This window comes from Pelecanus crispus, chromosome 8, assembly GCF_030463565.1.
Source record: "Pelecanus crispus isolate bPelCri1 chromosome 8, bPelCri1.pri, whole genome shotgun sequence".
NCBI classification, from domain to species: domain Eukaryota; kingdom Metazoa; phylum Chordata; class Aves; order Pelecaniformes; family Pelecanidae; genus Pelecanus; species Pelecanus crispus.
This window is the reverse complement of record NC_134650.1, coordinates 40,825,819-40,848,867: the sequence shown is the minus strand read 5'-3', so window position 1 is coordinate 40,848,867 and position 23,049 is coordinate 40,825,819.

Genomic DNA, 23,049 nt, shown 5'->3' with positions numbered 1-23,049 from the left:
AGAATTCACAGAGGCAAATTGTGTCAGTCCCTGCATGTACATATGTGACCTTGCATAGGGAGAGAGGGACTCTGCCTTGGTATTACACTATTTGGCAGGGCTTATACACGGTCCTAATCATTGCACCTAGAGAGTAAGGGATTATTCAAGGCTAGTTTAAACTGAAGCACATGACAAACAAAGTAGGATCATACACAGGCTGGTGGATATGGTTCCGTATGCTATCTAGAAGAGAAGATATACAAGGATATATGAGATATAGCTAACTGAATTGCAATGGGAGGGGAGAGAATAAAAGTAAGTTGAAATGTGTTTAAATCTGCCTTGCAGTTTGAATACTTTCTCTGATGAAAAGTGAAATAGCATAGCGGACGTCCACAAGCGCTCAGGACAGTGGATTTATATTCTAGCAGAGTAAGTGCTTCCTAATACCTGTCTTTCATGAAGATAAATTATTAAGCAGGGACTTGATATGAATCCTAAGTCTCCAGCAATTTTCCCTCCTTTGAAGTAGATACAACCAGCACCCAATATTCTAATGAGTCTTATTTGTAACATCTGATTAGCACTTTTATGGCTGGCTGATTGTGACAGGGTAGGTGCAAGCACTGTGAAGAGATTTGTATCAAGGCTTTCATTAAAAAGGTGAAACTTGCACAGACTTTTTGGTGGTGAGACAGATAAACGCATATGGAGATGGGGTCCTACAAATGCCATATGGCTCAGAGCAGGTTAACAAGGCCCAATTAACCCTGTCTTGCTACAGGCGTCAAGTCTAGCGAGGGTTTAGCTCAGCTGCCTGCTGGAAAGGAGGACAAAGAGAAAAAAATCTCCATGGTAGCTGGGGACTGGAAACAGCTGGATGGTTGCGTGAGCCTCCCATCAGATGGCTGAGCTCTGGGGAGATAGGCTAAATAACCGTTAAATAGAAAGGAGGCCTTGGGACTAGTCCTTCAAAAATATTTGCCGGATGACTGTATTTTTAATTCTTTTGTTTGTTTGTTTGTTTTATTCTTATTTTCGAACTCTGATTGCTCAGAAGAAGTGGAACTAAAGAGTGTCTGAGGAGGAAGGCTAGGATACCCTTGTGTTGGACGGTGTCATCTGTGGTAGCTGGTCACTGGAGACTCTGAGGGAGGGGACTTCAATGGGCTCCGGTGGGATGAAAACACAAAAGCAGATTGTGTCACATAGCTCCTTCCATGTCAGTCTTCCCATAAACATAGGGAGTAGAATAATATTCATGGTACTGCTGGTGTTCAAATTACAATGCCTTTTTTTTTAAAAAAAAGAACTGCTTTAAAAAAAAAAAAACCAACCTCCCCAAAATGGGAATCAGAGAAAACAATGTTCTTTGAATGGCTTAAAAGCTGACTAATCTGAGCTTTGAAATTTCGGTTTTCAGCTCATAAATGTATCTATAACTGTTCAGTATGGGGCATGTACGAGATCTTGAACTGATTTAAAAAGTAACAGCAACAAAAAGCACTGAAGTAAAGGAACAGTATCTTTCTCTGTGTGGAGATATTTCATGCAAGTCTGTTGACATAAAGCTTGCAAACTGTTCACCAGTGACTATGAGATTAAAAACTATTACTAAAAAAAATAGTAGCTACCTGTATACCTCATCTTTGGTGGAAAAATGAGTGTGATTGTGATGAATGTGTATGGATTTCTACAAGAAAATAACTTGTATATGACGCTAATGCTAGGATGAGGTTAAGCCACATGCCCTTTTTTTCTCTACTGAATGCTGCTAATAACTTGAATTCAGTGCTGACAAAAGGAAGGAAGGAAAGAGGTTATAATGAGAAAAACGTGAATGAAAACAGGGAAAACAATTTTAAAAGCATTCTGAATCCATGTTGGTTTATTGTCAGAACTGACCAGTCCTTCACATCTCCTACAAAAGCCAGTATGTGCTGCGAGAGCTACAGCACAGCCCTTTCTGTGTTCTGGTAATGGAGTCCTAAGGACTTAGCTAGCGGCCTCAGCAATTCCGTAATTGAGCTGTGGGTCACACTGCATTTCTCATTGGATTGATCCACCAGCCTCTGACCTGCGGTCGCATCCTGGAGCCTTGTTCAACGGCTACCTCTCTATAGAGAGAAGTGTGGTGATGCTTGCACTGAGGCCATGGAGGCGGGAGGTAAGCGTTATTTCACCTTTGGTTTGGTACTTGCTGTGTTGTGGGATTCCATTAAGTTTCCACTGACTGTCTTCCATGAAAAGTATTCACTTCCATTGAAGCTGAGAGCCTGTCTGTGTAAAATCCTGTTTTGTTTTGTACACTTGATAAGTAGTATATTTTCTTGAAAAAAACCCAGAACATACAAAAAAGTCACTTATTTTCTCTTGTGCTTATAAAACTTAATCGTATGAATGCCAGTGACCTGATATTTAAACTAAATTCTTTTAAAGAAAAATGTACAGCATAAGCAATTGGAAGTAGAGAAACTCAGTTCATTATAGTTGAGATGATGTTCTAAATCCTCCAAGTTCAAAGTGATCTGCAGACTTCACTGCACTATTTACTATCATCCCAAAACTGTGACTGCAAGCACATGTAGCTGTTCCAGTGACATCTATTATATAATTGCCAGAATATCAACTTTTAGAGGCAGAATGTCAAACACCATTAAAGCAGGCCAGTCCCCACTTTTTTTTTTTTTTTTTTTTTTTTAAAGTGTGTTTATTTAGCACAGGTATTTTGAGCCTGAGCCGGCCCAAAAGATATGGAGAGTTCCTAATTGGGCATTTGCCTATAAAAACGATTAACTAAACTAAATGTGGATTGAGCCTTTGAGATTAGATTGCAAGTATGGAGATCAAATCTCCACAGGCAAGTTAAAATCTACCAATTATTTAAAGGGTTTAATTAAGTGCAGATCTTTCTGTAGGCTGATTTAAAAGGACATAACCTAACATTTGTAGCCAATAAGATGTAAGGAATAAAAGACTACTTTTTCCATTTATTTCTACCATAAAATGTATGCTGTAAACTATGAGGAACATCTGAAGATATTTCACAAGTAACACCATCTGTCTTCTTGGCAGACTATGCAGGCAGTGTGGGTGGCTTAGTTACTTGCTTATGAATCTATAGCATCACTTGCTTAGTCTGCTGGATGGGGCTGCCCCTTCCTTGTTTGGCATGATTTCAACATCTCTGTTTTGGTTCTATAAAACAATTCTCTTTTTTTTTTTATGTGGCTGCTCTGTGCACCTGTATAAACTAGCTAGCAATTTGCTTAGAGGATGCTTACCTATAAAGTAAGTCTCTTGGGCCTCGTAAAGAGAACGCTTCTTGCTTGTGTATATTTTTTCTATGTAAATCTCTGCAAGTTTTGGAAGTTTATTCACTTACGCTACTTTCTAAGTACATCAGGATTATAAGCGGCACTAGTACAGAAAAGTGTTTCTTCTCCTTTCCTCCTGCAGAGAAAATTCTCCCTGAAAATGTCCGCATGTTTGAGATTAAGCTCTAATCCAGAACAGTTTTTTCATTATTAACTTAAGTTACCAAATATTTAATCGGTTGAAAAATTCAAGACAGGCTCAACACCACTGACTGCAGTAATGTATGTATATAGCAGAAAGATTGGGCCTGAGACATCATTCAGTGAGCTGATAACAGCCTTTGAGGAAAAGAATTAAAGCAAAGAAATACTGCACGTCTTAGCAAGAAATGAATGCTGTAAGTGATGTATTGGTATTAAATACGTTCACATATTAGTCAAACTACACAGTTCTTGGTGTGTCTTCTTGCTCTTGCATGTTGTTTCTGTATAGTATTGTAGTCAGTTGGTAACCAAGTTTTAAGCTATTTATCTTGGCTTTAAAAAACAGCCCCAAACAGAGAAGACAGCATTATCTGTATATTGATCTGCATATTGAGAAGAATATGAAAGTTCTGGTGGCACCATTATACAGATAAAGAGCAAGTAAGTATTTTCAGACTGGCTGCTTGTTTTTTTACTGAATACCAGAAAACAGTGAACAAGGTAGAGCAGAATTACAGTATTTTGTAACAGGAGCTCCATTTCAGCTGGCCTCCATGTTATGCGGTGCCACACGCTATTCTCTCAAGAGTACAGAAAACCTAGCAGTTCCTCCACTGCAAGGATTAGAGATAGCGAGTTAAAGAAAATACATAAATTTACTATTTCTTGAAAGGATGACCAATAGCAATTAGTAACAAGTAAACTGACAGCGGCATGTAGCCTTCAATGTTATAAACACATGCCAGTAAGAGCTAGCAATTACCCCAAATTCTCATGTTATCTAACAATAGAAAAATTCTGCATTTATTAGGAAATTTCTCTTATTTCTTGCTCATAATTTGTGGTCACTTTCCTGACTTTTTTTGAAGGAGAGGCAGGTTTTTGGTAACTAGGTGACATTTTTCCTCTGACCTAGTGAACTTGTGCACCATGTATTTGTGCAAAAGTCTCAGATGCTATTGTGGTAGGGTCAGTTAATTTTTATGTCCTAATGTTTAGGGCTTTTGTTTTTCTCTACACACACATTATTAGTCTCTCACCTTGTGTCTTCAATATGAAAGAAAAGACCTCTGTTGGCTGCAGTGAGTTTTAAACTGTATTGAGAGAGTACCTTTGTGTGTACTTTTGCATATTGGAGTTCAATTTCTGTCATGGCTGATGAGTTACCAAAGTTGAAAGTTTGTGTGTATTACTTCTAGTTTCAGGACAAAACACCTCTGAAGCTTTAGCACTTATCTGCAGAACAAAAGAGGGAAACCAGCTATTTGTTTCTATATGTGTCAATATATTCAGCTAGATAGAAATAGTGCTAAAAGTTACGTGCTCCTGTAGCAGAAACTTGCTATATGGCACATGCTGTCTTCCTCTATGTTAAACTAACAAAGCAGACCAAAGAGGTTTTATTCCTTGCCCGCTTACTCTTGCTGAGTTTTTTTGTTGTTTTTTTTTTAATAGAAAAGAAGTTGAGTTTTGCAACAACAGCTGTTGCCTTTACAAATAAATTACTCCTAAGGTAAGAGCAGAATTTGTTCTTTTCTCAGGAGTGCTTTTCAGTGCTAGTAAATACTCATCAAGAATCTTCTCAATGACAAGAATGTCATAATGATATCTCTCTGTCAAGTGCAACCAGATTCAAGTTCCCAGTTGTACCCTAAGGGAAGGCAGATTGAATAAAATCCTCTTCAGATGTCCGGATTACCCCCATTGATACAAAGATGATCATCTCAGTAGATAAATTACAATATTCTCCTAGTCATCCTAGGCAACAGCACTATCATGTTATTGTCGCTTCACCGAGATACGTAACTCTATCGAGATATAAATGACAATTCAGATGGCAATGACATGCCCTCTACTATCAGCTACTCTAGATATTTTGCTTTATTCAGTCAAGCAGAGTTTCTCCTCCACTGGCTAATGCCTGCCCAATCTTGGATTCAGCAGCAGTGTAACAATCAGACTCCGCTTTCCAGATACTTCCCCCTGTGAAGGAATTGGCACGGAATGGGCATAGAATTGGCTCCACACCACTGCTTACTAATGATCAGAATAGCTGGCCAGGCATGAAGAGGAATGTCAGCTGCAATCATTTATTTCCTTCCCTGGAGCGGGAGAGGAGCAGCGCAGGCCTGGGAGGAGCGTGGCTTGGAGGCGCAATGTCTCCCTGGGCTTCCTGAGGAGCAGGGCAGCTTCCTGAGCACCCCTTGCTTGGGGCTGTGCCTAAAGGCACAGTCTAGCATCATCTGAATTGCAGACACTTTGAGTTGCTACTTTATATGCAACATCGACATTCCTTTCATTGCATATACGGTGTTCATCAGGCATTTGAATCTGGATAATGAGAAGAATGCATAATCCAATTGCAGCTTTTCGTTTTATTTCCTCTCATGGCTGACATATTGCTCCAGTTATTCCCAAAGATTATCTGATTAGCACCACAGCTCTGCTTTTCAGGGGAGGAACCTAGCAGGAACAGGCAGTTGAAAGAATGCTACCTTTTTTTTTTTTTGATCCTGCCTTTAACAGAAATGACTAAATATTTGTCATTTCAGAATGGGAGGGAACTGGTATGCCACTGACCTCACTAACCATTTCATTTGAAATTAAAATGATAATTAAAAAAAGGAGGGTGTGCGTGCTAAACCGAGTTCCTGCTACTCTAAGGATTGGTTTTAATTTACTGGAAACTTACCCTGACACCAGCATCTGCTGGGTCTTTTAAGTTTGTCCTGACAAAGTTAAGACACCAGCTTTCATTTCAAATTAACTTTATGCTTTCAGTGTAATTAAAAAACGCAAATTATTCCTTCGCAATGTTGCACAGTCTTACTATCCTCACTGAGGATATTTATATAGTAAGGGGCCTTTCAGTGTAAAGTATGAAAAACAGGCCAAGTCCTACATTCCCACCAAGGCAGGTATTTATTGGCTACTGTAAATGGCTTGTAAAACATATGGAATGAATCAGGAGTCATTTAGGGGAAGCTCACATCCCTCCTACTTAAGACTTTGTGAAAACATAAGCAGTACTTTCTCAGTTCCTTCAACCAGAGCACATATTCAGATACACCTTTGATGAAAATATATATCATTAACCACACAGACCATGTCAAGCTCAGTCAAACAAAATAGTTCCTGCAACTGTAAAAGACTGAGTTCGAATTAAAAAATAAATCAAAAGAATATTTATTAGAACACATTCTAGTAGATATTAATCTCATTCTTCTTGCTGCTGTTTTGCCAATTGGTTAACAATAATACAAAACCTGACCCAATCTGGATTTTTTTTCCCCCCAGACTACTTTTTTTTCTTTCTTGACTGTCCACTGAATAGTCACTGTCTCCTTTTTAGTACCTCTATCTTCTTGCTAGTGAAAAATATATTCTGTGAACTGTACATCTTGAGAGTCCCAATACTTTCTGAACACAGTGGAAGGCATTAGAAGAGGGAATTTTTCTTGAAAACTTGAAACCCCCAGCCCTCCCCATGGAATCCTTGAATTAGTGCTGGTTTGGGAAAAGACTGAGGGCTGATGAGAAGCAGCTGGATCTGACTGGTTTGGTTTTAATTATCTTTTTTTTTAAATTAGCTTTTACTTTATATTTGCTTTCTTGTGTGCAGAACCAAGTCCATTATAACTCATGGTTATCACAAATACCCATTATCAATATGGTGTGTTGTGCGTGTACTCGCTTTTCTTTAACAGATCTGTAAAATTTATCATGCTTGTTCAGTGGTCTTGCTTATCCTTGGGTCTCTCCTGTCAGACATTTCCTCAGCAAACCTATCTGGGTACCGAACAAAGTCACTTATCTTTCAACTTTTGGGAAAAGTGATAGTTCTTAAACTTGTCAACAAGCATAAAAAGAAAGGTAGATGGGAAGGGAGTTTTTAAGTGTTTGAAAACTGGAGAACGCTAAGAAATAGCAGTCCACAACTCTTCCACCTCAAGGTGGTGAAGCACTTCATTTAAAATGAAGTATGGAAATCCCTGGACTAAAGATTGAAGTGACTGTGCACCACCCCATTCCTTCAGTAGTTCCTTAAATCTTCCTATGAGGACTTCACTGTCCAGCATAAATTAAAAAGATGCTGTTAGCTCACAGAGTATAGGAAAAACTGCCTAATCTATTACAATATGAAAGTTAATGACCTTTGACAACATATGTTTATGGCTGAAATGAAGCATTCACTGCTTACAAGTGTTTGACACTTCAGTTTTACACTGCTAACACTTATTGGAATCATGTATAGACAGCAAGACATTTCTTAAATTTTCAAAAATTCATCAGCTTCAGCAGAAACTTCGAACCCACTTAAAATGGGGTTAGTTTAGGATGTTTTTGACAGAACCAAATGACATCTTTAGAAGCCATGAATTAAAAATCCTGTGGAAGATGAATGAGCACATACAGCACAGAAGTCAACTCTTCTCTCAAGAAAAGCTTAATAACTAGGTATCTAGTTAGAACAGATCAATTAGCTAAGCTAGGGGGTTTTTCTGCTGATCTTACTGCAATCAGAGCTTAAACCCAGAATTTGCAAGACCTAGGTCTTTGTTTAGTACAAGGATCTAAGAGCTACTGGGATGGAGTATGGCTGCTCTGGTTCTCTGCACCTGTTCAGCTAAGGCTTAGCCTCACCTAGAAATTGAATGGGGATTTCTGTACTCCTAAAGAAATGCTCTAAAAGCTATGATACGGTCAAATATTCCTCTTCTGTGTCCCTAAGCTGCTGAATTTTGAAGTATTTTCTGTTTGGATACTTATTTTTGACAGGATGTCACTACCGTGAACAGCCTGAGTTGGTAACTAGGGTACTCTCCTAAGAGCAAGAGCTTTGAATGACATCTCTCAGGTAAGCAGTATGTTTATCTTGCTGCTTTTGCAATTAAGGAAGTGTGCGGGAAGGCTCCTCCTGCTGTTAGCTCTCTGGGGAGGGAGGAGGAATAGAGGGAAGGAAAGAGATACAGGTACCTTTATTTAGGAGCAATTTCTGGGCTTTGGATCCTATATAGATTAAGGCAACTCCCTAAAGCCTGTGCTCAGGGTTATCCTCTAGGTTTCTCCGGCCAGCTGAAGTTTGTTCTGGCTGTCTGCCCTAAGTTTTCTGTCATCCTGTGTCCTACATGAGGATACGCCTGTGAACTGAGGCATTTAAATCTGTACTCCAGTCCAGGGATCGGTAACTAAAATGTGGATACTGCAAGGCCTGACTTTAAGGACCTTCAGTCCTCATTCATATTTCAGTATATGTGGGCAGTAATTCAAGAGACCTGATGTGGTAAAATCAATCGGTGTTTTCTAGTGTATTTTTCAATGTAATATCCTTTTTTTTTTTTTTTTTTTTTTTTGGATGCTTCATGCTTAAGAGTTAGGAAGAAGTGTTGGAGGGAGAATTGTGAAGGTGACTTTTAAGCTCAGATGGTAGCTTTTGCTATGATGAAACCCTACTCCAGTAGCTTTTTTTCATCGGAAGTTTAAAATACATATTAAAATATAAAGGTGGAATAGAATACTAACCAAAAAAATCAAACAGTGGAATTGTATACAGCTAGGATGGAAGACAAGATAAATGAGATGGAAGTAGTTAAACAGAGGGGTAAAAGTATCAGTGTTCTTAAAATCTCCTAAAAATGTTGTTTGAGGTATACTGGAAATGCTAACATCACTGATATGATTTCTGCTCTAATGTAACACTATTAGTACATGGGTCTACCACAAAGTGAGTGAGTAATAGTAGACGTAGGATTAAGTAATACGTCAGGTATGATTGATTACAAATGCGAAAGGAAAACTGAGAACCAGTAAATATATTTTTATTAGGTCAAATGTGAAGACAGGAATGAAAATTAAAGGTAGAAATCTAAGAACATCAATCTTGAGAGAGTCAGACCCTACCATATATGAGTCTAGTCAAACTGGGATGAAATAGTGCAGGCAGCTAACTCAAAAGGAAATGAAAGGTGCTTAGGGTGAAACATCGCAAGCAGACAGGGCAAGACAAGGTGTGATCCAACACTGCATGTTTGGAATGGGGAAGTTTAGATGATAAACATAACCTGCTTTCCCTTGGGTCTCTTTGCGACAAACACATTATTGCTCTTCATAAGCATCCAAAGACTGCGATGCTTATTGAACCCAATTAAACCTTTCTCTTTGGTTTAATTTGGTTCAGCAACTGCTAGATAGTGGAATTTACATTCCCTTGTCAAAACACCAAGGTATTGGCAAAACACAGCAGCAGAACTTTCGCTGAGCAGCTTCAGGGAAGGAATGGAAAGTGAGTGACACAGATGATTAATGAGCCTATTAAAGCTGAAAGTCTGACACTGTAAAGATAAGCTGGCAGTGAAAATGACTCCTACCGTAGATGTATCAAGGGCATCAGAAAGAATACCATCCATATGATAGCTACCCACCATCATTAGTGGCAGGACATACATATCTAGCATGTGTTGCCTCATTGCTATTTAGTCTGCTCGAGTATTTTGAGGTGAAGGGCCTTCAGCAATAGTGTGAAATCTCAGCCAAGTTGCATGAGGCTTTGTAAGGTCTGATTAGAAAGGACACCCACGCATCATTCAGGAGCGACCAGATCAAACAAAGCATGGCAGGTGACAAAGAAAAAGAAACAAATAAACCAGTATGATTTTGTACCTATGCAATGGCAAAGCGGGAGGCTTAAGAATAATGAGGGAAAGGTCTGATGTAAGGGAGAAAAAGGTTAAATCCATGCTGACCTTGGGAATCATACTGCAATTGCGTTAGAAATTGTGTGTTTGTGTGGTGACTGTTGTGGACTGACAGACTTCATTTCTCTGTCTCTGATGTCCAGTAAAGCTCATTACTTCACTTAGACACTCAAAACATCTTTCTGTACAGGATTTTCCTAGCAGAAATATGCCCTTGTGCTATACACGTGTATGCATATTGAGTGCAATGTTCCTGGAAAGTGTCAGATGTACTACTGTTGCACTGCACAGATGGCCTGTGCATGCGCACTCAGTCTGATGCATTCAGGATCCATCACATTTAGCAGAAAAATGCAGACCATCTGTGCAGCATGTATACAAAAATACAATGCTTGCTTTCAGAAGTTTCAGACTTGCTACATAAGTGCTGTAGAGTTTTGCTGTACAGAGTCGCTGGAAATATGTCTGGGATTTCTGGACTGTTAGCAGCTAGGCCAGGTGCTCTGAAATCTTAGAAAATTGTGCACAATCTTCAAACCACCCAAACAAAATTTCTGGATACAAACCCCAGATATTCTAGAAAAAACAAGGTTTATTTTAGCTACAGTCTGTAGCAATTATTTTGTGCCAGCTTTCCTTAAAATTTTAACTTCATTTATCCATCTCTAAAGTATACATATTAATATAATGCCTTCTAGCTCTGTTGTGCCTATTTAGATAATAAATTATTTACCAAAGTGGATCTGGAAGTTTCATACTGGAGATGTGTAGAAGCAGTTCAATACAAGCAATAAATACTGTATGTTGGTCTTGTACAGACAGGTGGAACAAAAGGATTCTTAGCCTGCAAATTTGGCACTGGATATTGTCATATGAAAGCACACTCTTACAGTGCAGTATTGCTAGAGTGTGTATTTGCCAGAGTTGCTGCTTGAATGCTTGATTTGTTCCTGCTACAGTGTTACCTCTTATTGTCACAGTTTACAAATATATCCATCCTCTTCCTGCCTGTCACCGTTGTTATTTCCTTTCACCCTCGGAAGAGAAAAACATCCTATTTTTTGAGTAGATCTCTATGGTAATCTTGAGTTGGCAGTGCTGTTGGTGCTTCTGCTCCTGGGGACTAAAACACATAAAGCACCAAGTCCTCAAAAACTACTTGGTAATAAAAGCAGATGCAGCGCAAATGGAGAGGAATTATTGTTATCATAAACAGGTCCATTAGACTGATTCTAACCAGCATACAATTTTAAGAGGTATAACCTGAAGGTTGAATTTGGCTTCTTTTCTGCAGTAATGCCACGGCACTGTCAATGGGGTGACAATAAATCCCCAATGATACCAACTTTGGGATACCTAGTACAATGAAACGATAGTATAATTAGGTGTGGATAAGAGCAGAGATGTTCTTCAGTTTCAGTATTGCTTTTTTTAACCTTGCTTGTCAGAGATGCATGGTAAAAGACATGTCCAACAAAGCAAACACCTCCAAAATGCTATATTCTGTTTGATACTGTTTTTTTTCTCCCATGCCAATCAGTCTTGTGGGCCAAAACCCACAAGAAATATCCATATGTACATTTTTTAACTTTACATTTCAGCCACATAATCACAAAAGTTAATTCTTGAAAAATTAAAGACACTGGGTGGGTGACACTCCTCTTTGATTTAGGCCCTCTAAAAGCTCATATTTCACACAAATACTAATTTAAGGACAAAATTAATCTTGCCATCTGAAATGACTGTTGAAATGCATGTTGATAGACATCAGCTGATTTGTTTATTTATTTTTCTTGATGGAACCATGCTAGTATTTTATAGCTTAATTGACTATATAAGAAGCAAAGAGCAACTACAGTTATCTCTAACTGGTGAGACTGAAGGCTGAGCAGAAACTTTCTGACTTCACACATAAACCTCCTGGCATTTCATCCCCATGGTTTCCTCCGGAAGGAAATGTGGAGCTCCAGACCAAAATAAAATCAGAGCAATTCAACCAGATTGAATTGATTGATTGCCTGCAATAGATGATCAGAAGACAAGAAAACTCAGCATGCACTTGTCATGCAGTTGAGGCAGTGCTTACAAGATTGCTCTGTCCTGGAAGCTGAAAGCAAAATTCATCTGATTATGTGGAATTTGGAGCCAGCAAAGGGTAAGCTGACAACACAGTAACAAGTATTTTTATTAGATGATATAGTAAAATCTCCATCACTTCATGTAGGTTTTCTGTCGGCTTCTGTTCTCTTTCTAAAGCTATGTCATTACACAACGGAGTGAGTACAGAATTGCCTAGACCACCACTGACCTCAGTTAGTAAGCCAACATAGTGAGGAGCTGTACAAGCATTACTTTGGATCTAGAAACAGTATAGGTAACCAGAACAAGTTCCAGCTTCTCTGCTAGTTCTGAAAGTGCATGTCTTCCCATCTACCCTGGATTTATTACATATGAGCTAGAAATAGAAATGTATGTAGTCCAGAGCTTTGGGCATTGTTTTTTTTTTTATTTTGAAGCAGTTTTCAGCCAAAACCGTTCCAGTTTTCAGAAGCTCATAGATTAAAAACTGCTGCTACCAAAAGCCAAAACAATTTTCAGGGTTTTTTTTTTTTCACTGGACTTTTCTGGAGAAAATTAAAAAATAAAAACCCACACATTTTTTAACCAGGTCTCAGTACTGCAGTATTCTTGAATAATAGTCTGGTTGTATTTGCAGCATGAATGACTTACCAGACCAGATCCTCAACTAGTAGAATCTTGCATAGCTATACTGTATTAATGGAACTAGATGAGTTTATGCTGTTCAGCAATTAAATCCATCTAATATACTGATAACTCGGGTATTGCTATAAACAAGGGAGTGCCACCCAGGCCATTTCATAAACTTCTGGTTTCAACTATGGGCTTGATTCTGTCTTACTAGCTCATTTCAGCTAAAGGAAAGTTGGAAAGAACCAAAGGCCTCTACATAAAAAGTTTGGAAGTAGTGTCCCAAATCGATACTTTGCTTATCTTCCACCACAACATATGCATTAAGGAAAGCAATGTGTCTACACCACGTCCCACTCAGGAGTTTTCTCCAGGGAGTGATACTTGCTTAGTGCTATTCAGCAATACTGAAAGCACAGCACCAGTAAATTGGACATCCTTGCTTAGCAAGAGTAAAATTAATACATTATAACGGATTTCTTGTTTATTTCATGCCTTCAAATCAGGACACTGAAAATCTATGTTGCTGTGATAACAGTTTTCTGAAAGCAATAAAAAAAGTATTTTAATTGTTTTAATTTAATATGTGAGACTACAAAATGTTCAACCCCACACTGCCTCCATTAAAAAAAGGCACTGAATTTATATTAATTGGATCTAATCTAGGATTATTGACTATATAAAGACATATAAAACAAGTCATCCAGTATACAAATGTTCTAAAACACATGATTAATAAAAATATTTTGACTTTTATAATCCTTTGGTTTCTGTGCAAATGCATGGTCTCGATAATACATATATAAAAGAAATCTTGTTACAGAAAGTAGTAGCTATTTCACAGCAGTACTACAATATAACAATTCAGACTTAATGAAACATTTAAAATATGCTATTACTGATATTGTTCATTTAAATATGCTATTACCGATATTGTTTCATTATACATTTTCTTGTATGCTGTTTTCATGCTTAAGTGACCTCTAAATTGGACTATTGCAAATCACTACTAATGGGTTTGCAATAAAATACTCGATATGGGTTTCTGTTGGGACAAAATGTGGCTGAGAAGGTACCCTGGTCTCTATTACACTTTACCAAGCCTTTTGGAAATCAGTAGTATATGCAGAGCTTCTTAAATTAGGGACCCAGCTCCATTTCTGAGCAGCAAACTAAGAATGGTGACAAGGGAGAGAGAGGGGAATGGGTATATCCATTTTATGAAGAGATTCAACTTGGCTTTCTGCTGATGGATAAAAGATGAAACGGATTAGAGGGGAGAGAGTTGTTTCCACGGCACATATTGTAGCTATTCGTAAAAGTTTAATGATGACTGTAGTATATATTACTAGCAGATTATATTTATAGTACTGAATGTATCCCATGATTTGCTATAAACATCATACTCTAATACTGGGGAGAAAAATTCCATTGTTTTCCACAAAGAAAAATATCACTTGCTAGTTACTGCAATTTAAACATTCAGTCACTGACAACTTGGAGGTACAATATAATGTTTTATTGTAATTTATTAGCTTCCCTCTTTGGAATCGTAGTGAAACTGACTTTAACGCACTCCGGCGAGGCACAGAAATGTCTTGGCATGAGCTCTGAATTTCTGATAAATAGTATAAAACAAATGGCATATATACAGCCATTAAAACTGTACAGCAGGATATCCCTTCAACTTTTCATTCCCAGAGAACAATTGGCCCTTCTGCATTTTCGTAAAGAAAATGAAGCCTTAGAAGGAAGTTCTAGTTGCTTCCATGCAGCTCCCTCGCCACGGAGCTGGAGATGGAAGGCAAAAAGCTAGCCTTGCCTTTCTTAACATCTGACAGAAATTATTTTTCAAGTACAATGAAAAAAAAGAAAAAAGTAAAGGCATGTGTAACAATCAGGCAGAGGCAGTAGCCTCCTCTCTTTCCTCTTGTCGGCTCCCCGCCCCACTATCAGAGCAGCAAACCGGCGTACTCTGCATCAGCTGAATCAGTGCCACCGACAGACGTATTTAGGTCAGGAGGAACTTTGGTGAAGTAACGCCAGGAATAGTCACATCACTTCTGATGATCACAATAGCAAATTTTAATTATCAGGATAGTCTAGTGCCCTGATAAACCTGAATTTACTAGCCCATGGGAACGTGTGCTGCCCAGAAAAAGTAAGTAGTAATTCCTTGATCTGAGTGGAAATATACCATGAATTATCGTTGCTGTCACTGTAAGTTTATAAAGCATTTTACAAAGACATAGCAAGACATATTCCCTTACTCAAAGATCTTATAATCTGATATGAGATAAAAACAAGACAAGACAAGAAGCAACAGTTCAGGAGAGATCACTGATTATAAATAAAGGGTAGAAATAATTGTCTGAAGAAATGTTTCAGCAAGGAATTCAAAGGAAGAGAGAGGGTGCCTGCATACAAGATCAGAGGGATAGTTCCAGGCACACACGGCTGAAAATCAAGAGAATGTGATTACAGGATTGGAAAGAGCAGAGGGACAAGAGGCAGGAGGGAACATGATAGTGCTGAGCTACTAGAGACAAAATTACACACAGCTCTGCAGTTGCTCGTAAGTGTAGCTCTACTGGATGTTAGCAACATACCCACAACAGCAATTCCTAAGAGCAGGAATGAGGACAGTTTAATTTAGAAGAGTTTCCACGATGAGCTAAGTGATAGATGATTCAAACATAGAGAAGAGGGCATAAGTGGGTTTTGGTTTGGTTTTTTTTTTTAATATTTTGCAGAAATAGATGTATGAAAGAAATGTCATTTCATGAACAGCTCTGGTCAGCCCACACATGAAGTTTCCTAGAGGTAAAAACTCTGACATAAACATTTTGCCAGTTTCACTTGCTGAACTAGAAAAACCATACACTAAAAAGGAAAAAAACCTTTCTGTGTTCTGTCAGATCCAGCTATCTGTGTATCGGAACAAATGAGAAGAAACCCCTCCGGTGATTAGAAGCTGAAAGTCCACCACCGACCTGATGGTAGTAATCATCACGGTGTGAGGGACCATTATTCTCTCTCCCAAGACAGCTAAATAAATCTGAAGGTGAACAGAAACCAGTATCCGCTGGTGCCAGACTAGCTTCAGAAATTTGACCAAATAAGTAACTGGTCTTTTACCACAGAAGCTACACGGGATAATATACAGTTAGTATCCTACTGGAGATGAGGTGCTATTCACCTTGATCAACCAATACGTAGAGAAAGCTCAGGACTGGTTTCCCATATGCCTGGAATGTCACAGGCTTTTTTCATGCAGGCATTTTCTGTCAGATATTTCTAATGGTTTTGTGAGAAGTTTAAAAAATTAATTTAGTATCTGCTATGTTGTGTATGATTGTAACCATGTAAGTATAGAGTAGCATTTGTGGTAGGGTTGTATAGATATGTGCACAGAAAAATCTTACTACAACGTCATACATGAGCAGAGGTAGTTACTGAGTATGTCTTTGGCTTATATAACCCTGAACAAATTCCAGCTACAGTAGACACAGACCTACTGCTGTTCTCGAAATGGCTGAAGAGAAATCCTCTTTTCTGCCAACATGTAGTCATTCAGTGACTGTTTCAATCTAGCTCACTCCCCACCAAAAATTAGAAGGCAAACATGAACTCTGCCTGTGACTAGTAAATTTATTCTGTCAAGAGCTACTATTTACCTGAGGCAAGATTCACATTTCTATTTTTTTTTTACATTAGGCGTAAACATTAAATATTTTTCTTACATACTAGCTGGCCATACATAATTTACAGCATTTGAAATCCCATTCTCCACCTGAAGGAGAATGCAAAGTCCTCTCTCCCTGTGGATGTTTTACAAGGTTGAAGATTTGCATTCTTTAATATACTTACTGAATTGTTGTAAGGTGATGTACAATTTCTGAATTCTCATCAGTGCAGAAAGCAAAGTTTATCTCGAAGTGTCAAAATAACATGTTCCTTTATTTTTGATCAGCAGAGTTCCCTTACTTTTGATCATTGCGAAAACTGAACATGGCATACACAGAAAGGATTCTGGGAACTATTAGCAGCTAAGCTTTTTCGGATTAACGGATTTCAAAAAATTACCTCCTTATCTTTTGATCAGAAATGAAGAGTTGTTGAAAGGTAACAACTGTTACACTCGCTCCTATTTGGCAAAGGAGTTGTCTTGTTTTGTGGCAAAGCAGCATGTTATAAAACAACTAGTCAAAACTGTTACATTGATTCAGGGGCTGACAGCATTTCTGTTCATTTCTCATCAATGACCTTGTCTGAAGGAAAAACATGCTATGTTCCTGATAATGTTTACCCAAGAGGTAAGAAACATTTTCAGCAATTGAATGCAAATTGTATAAAGTCTCAGCCTACACAGGCATTAAATTCCATACTCTCTGGCATTAGCAAAAAGCAGATCCTGAAAGGAGCACATCTTTATTAGTGCTTACAATGCATGAAGAATAATTTTGATAATTTCTTACCACATTAACTCTACGACTGTAAAAATCTGAAATGAGAGTGGGGGTGTGTGTGTATGAATGAGAAGTATGGCACAGGAAGGCTTTTACTGAAAGCAGAAGTCGGCACAAAGGGTTTGCAAAGGCAGCTGGAAATCATCAGCTAAGTATTACTCCTGTGAGTCACAGGGGAGTAAGAACAGGCTGACAGACCTGCAGTTGTGGCACAGAAGCCCTGATGTGACTTCCAGTTACAGGGAAAGTTTTAGTTAGACCAAGATTAGTGCTCAGCTCTCTCAAGTTTCAAACCAGTTCTAGGACATCCTTTCTCCCCTCTCAGTCGCCTTCATGAGGAAGCAAACAAGACCCACATTAAGTGTGAAAAATCATGCTTGTGCAGACAGAACAATCAGACGTATTTATGTAGAAGTGTCCGTCAGTCTTTATATGCAATTTAACGCAAGTGTACACTTTGAGAAGCTTTATAGGGGACAGCAAAACCAAATATGCAAGAGAAACCCAAGTTTAGAGGACTCAGTCCAGACTCTCCTCTCTCTCCCACATCTAGACTGAAATGGTTACAATTAACTCTCAAAAATTAAGAAGTGACAAAAAATGACTGCTGAGACAGAGGAATGGAACAGTCTCTTCAAATATTAATCCTTCAGGGCAAGTTTGTATAAATAACCCAATTTTTAGCCTGGCTTTTCAGAGTGGGTACAGAGAACACAAATAGTGTGATATAAATAAGATTCAAAGGATGTGCAGCTATCTCCTGCTTCACTGTTAAAATTGCCCACACTAATTATTGGCTAATGCTTAGCTAGACTTGCATACCAAAACTCAAAAGCAAATGGAATTTTTCTCATGTGGAATTTTGTTGCAAACAGAAAATTCAGTGACAGGCTGGTGAAGGGATATGAACTGCGCAGATGTGCTCTAGCGTTGACTGGGCTTGGTTTGTGTTCCGAGCAAGGTATGACTGTGACCCAGGGCAAACTTCCAGCTAGAGCTACAAAGGGGACGGAGCACTTCCAGCTGAGTTGTCTCTTGAGCTTTTTGCGTCCATTTGCATCCAGAACTCAGAGTGAAAGTCAGGAGAATATGAATCCATTCCAGTTAAAATAACAGCCTCTCCAAATGAAAACATCTACGCTTCCCTAATTTATAGTAAGAAAGAAATAGAAGGTTTGTTTCTGACAGAGCACCTCTGAAATACCAAATACTGTTTTACAAAATCAGGCAAGTAGCTATTCATACTTCTATCTAATAAAATGCTGATCCTGGCAAGAAGATGAAAAATCATTATATTAACTGCTTACAGCATGGGTTTGTTCTGTCCCATTTTTCAGAAAACCTCCAGTAACTTTTCAAGTTATACCCACATTTATGGAAGATGGACAGTGGAGGACAGTATAATAGAGAGGAACCTGGCTGTTTATGAAGTGCTGTAAAATCTTTAATCATATCTCCCTATAAAATAACAGATAAGTCTCTGGTTTAAAACTTCAAGCTTCTTCAAGTGTTTTCCAACTGTTTATTAATTCATTCTGTTTGTTTATTTCATGGTCCAGATATGCCATGAAACACTGCTGACATCTTTTAACATTACTCACCTGCTCTGAAAACTACTATAGCCCATAAATCTGCCTACAGTCCAGTTATATAGCCTCTGTTTAGTGCTCCTAATCAAAGACTTCATCTTCACAATCCCCCAGTAAGTTGGGAAAGAACAGTAGCTAACAATAGTTAAGTAACTTGTCCAAGATCCTATAAAATCAAACCTACATTGCCTAGGCTGGAATTGTTACTAGGATAAACCAAAGCAATGTCATTTAAAAACCAGGAGTAAATAGTTATTTAAGATACACTTTCTGCCAGATAGCATCTGGAATTACTGTTGTATTTCATGATTTTGCAATAATTATAGAAGCTTAAAAGTATATCAACATTAACATTTCCCAAAATATAATCTTTGCATCAAAATCTCTGGCTGGTCACCAGGAGGCAAACTGCTCCTTTGCATTTTCTTTCATACCCACCTTACCACGCACAGACAGAAAACCATGGAAAAAGAGGGGATTAGTGAGACACCAAATGAGCACTATAGACTTTTGACTTAGTCATCTGTGTCTCAGTAACAGCACTCTGATTAATGTTTCCTAAGCAGGCAGAGATCATTGCCTAGAGGTCTACTGCTCCTTATATTTCTTATTAATTGCATTCTTAACTGAATATGAATAAAACAAATACTATGGTGATGCTGTGTAGTCCCTCTGACCTACACATCTTTTCTGTTTTACTAGTGTAACTATAAATGTAGAAAATTAGTTTCTTTTGATTGACACAATCTCCATGAAAACTAGTCTAAAACTTTGGCTTAAAAAAATTAAGCAACTTATCTTGGAATCCAACAGGACAAAAATCCTAAGAATGCCTGGTTTAATGTAGGTTGCCTTCTATAATGGATTTTTTTCTTTCTGAAGAGATTTTCCCAGTTTACTGTCATTGTTGTTCTTTGGTTTTGGTTTTGGGTTTCTTTCCCCTCTCCTGAATTATCTATATTTATTTTGCATGGATTATTTCCCAAGGAATTTTTTGTCATTTCTTCTATATAAAGTGAACTTCAAGGTCTTCTGATGAAAAATCAAATCACAGTAAAAATGTTCCTGTACAATACATCCATAATAAATAAGCATTGATATTGTAAGCTTAAGAGAGAATTCATTAAGAATCAAATAACAAAAGAGAAACTCAGAAAATAAAATATGAAAAATTAATGGGCTTATTGTACAGGAAAGGAGAGCAAAGAGAATAAAACAAGAGAGCTTACTGTAGGCAAGTATGTTTAATGTTTATTTAAGTAAAAACAAAATGTAAAGAAAGTTACATTAGTGGTTAGATGAAAAAGATATCCAATGAAGCTAAAAAATAGGAAAATAGTAATGCCTATTGAATTTTCGCGGAATTTCAGATTTGTCTCATTTCCCTTTGTCATTTGTTTTCTCATTTAGAAAAAAAAAAAAGTAGAATTAGCAGTGATCAGAGAATCCATGTTGAGTCCCCTGTAAGAAAAGAAAAAAAATAGTTAGATGACTTTAAAGAATACAAATATATTTTACATGAAAAATTAAGAGACTCTGTAGGAGTAAAGATTAGAAAAATAGTATTCTTTCTGTTACTATTTTCAGGATTTTCACAAAGTCACAAATATGCTTTTACTGCCAAAATATATCATTTGCTTAGCATCACATCAAGATATTTCAGGTCTGCTAAGTAACTGCCCCCTGAAACTCTACCCACTATGCTTTTTGGGCACAAAAATAAACACTGCTCTTTGATTTTGATGTGTACAAATGTATAAATCAAAGCAGTGCTGGTTTGCTACAAGTCTTCTTGGGCAAGAGAAGACAATATATTTGAAAATGGACTCCTAACTTTCAGACGTATACACTTCATTAAACTATACAGGACACTACGTTGATGGGGCAAGGTACAAATACTGAGCTAATGTGTCACAGAACAGATTTTTTTTTAAACGCTGGTATTTATTACAACCTAGGTTTCTGGATCGGTGTGAGGAAAACTACTTGCAGGTTATTTTTTTATACAATTAACGTATCTACACATGCAATCATGCTAAATAAAGCTAATAAAGGGAGGTTCGATATGCCTGTCTCCCTTCCAAAATATATCCAAATAGTGGGAGTACAGGCTGTGGTTCAGTAAAGGAAGGGGCCTCATTTACCCTCTGCAGGCTGAGCAGTGCCTCTCAGCCCTAGCGCTTCTTTTGGTTTTACTCTTAGGATATCAAGAGAGGAGAAAGGTGATCTTCAGACTATAACAGACCGAAATATAAGGTCCACAAATGACATAGGCGTTTCACAGACACCTGGGAGTTAAAAGACAGTCTGCAAATGACACGCCTAAGCCTTTAATTTTATAGCAGTCTTCAGCGACAAAAGTGTTTACCCCTTACGAGGGGCCCTGGTAGTGGTCCCCTTCTGTTGGTGTAAGTGGGGAGAAGTGGGTCTCTATGGCGAATCTGGTTGCAGATCTCCATTAAGATTCACAACCTGTTTAAATGCCCAGGCTGTCTCTACCAGACACTTTGTTTGGGAACCCAACAAAACCTTTAGGTTATGAGTCTATATAAAAAATAAGTACTCTGAGTTTAGAGTGTCTAACGTAAAAAATGCTGCTTTTGGAAAAGATTGCAATTAATACTGCTAACTTTGGGTTGCTACAGTCTGAGGATGATGTTAATTGGTGCTATGAAAAGGGTAAAACCCAAGCAAATTTCAGCATTTCTACTGCATCCACGTTCTTTTAGGAGTCCACATCAGCTGGAGTATGTCAGGTATTGTATCGTCTAAGAGCAGCAGAGTCTTTCCCTAGCATGCACACAGAGCACTAGCTAATTTAAATATAAATCAAATAAATAACCCTGCTAAACACACCCAAAGCGCTAACATTTCTTTGATAATCAAGGTTTGAAAAAAATTTGTTCTGACTTTTTTGTAAAAAATAACTTTTTTTTTTTTAATCTCCTGGATGAGAATATTTATTGCTCATTTGTTTATAGACTAAATTGTTCACATCACTGTAAATAACTTCTGAAATGTTGTTCTCTCAACTGTGCTAAGCTTTAATATAGCATAGTAATGAGTGGGATGTGCAACTTCTGCTTATCTACTCTATTTTGGACAATGCTAGTGGCTCATGTTTATTACAAAAGTTGGCAGTGAAACTGAATCTCTGGTTTTCCCCTGGTAGATAAACTGTGTCTGAGCTAACATTCATGAGGATCTTGGAAGACTCATTTAAATACAGTGCCTAAGGCTACACATTTTTTCCTGGATTCCAGAACAGCACATAAAGCTTTCGCTTTTCTAATGTTCTTTTGGAACTGATGCTTATATATTACAAAGTCTGGCCAGGATTTTATAGAACTTACCAAGAGTCTATGTCTGAACTGACTGTTCAGGTATTTTTGCATGTTGTTATCCACACTGCAAGGAAGACACTTTTTTTTTTGGAAGACATAAAGCAAAAGATAAGTTCCATCTTGCCAGTATATTTGTACTTGTATTGTAAGATTCTTGGGAAACTGAGCAAGTATTTTTCCTCCTTTGTCTGGGACCATGGGTCTCAGCCATTCACAAATGCATAAAGTCTCCTTCATGCTGTACTAACCTATGAAGTTTCTTCACTTAATCCAAACATTCATTTTAAATGTTAATTTTGCATGATTGTCCAAATAAGATCTTTTTCAGTCTAACAGTATAATCGGAACCTTTCCTGAAGTTAAAAGAAGTATCACGTTTGTCAGCTCTTTAGGCAGTAGACTTTATTTCATATTATCTCTATGCTCTATTTCATATGTGCTGAGAACATCTGAATATGTTTGGACACCTTAGAATAGAAAAAGTTGAAAGATAAATGAATAAGGCAGGTATTTGCCTATTTACATCATCAGTAGTTAATGGCATCAGTAGCTAATACTGCCTGTGTTGCTATGCTTCTCAAACTGTCATCTAAGCATCACATAAATCAAAACAAAATAGCCCATGGAAAAGTGGCATTTTTCATGACTACAGGAAATTTTGAAAGGGTCAAAGCTCCCTGGAATATTCATGAGGTAGAGGTGCTTTTCAGTAAACATACCATGTCAGATTTTCTAAGAAT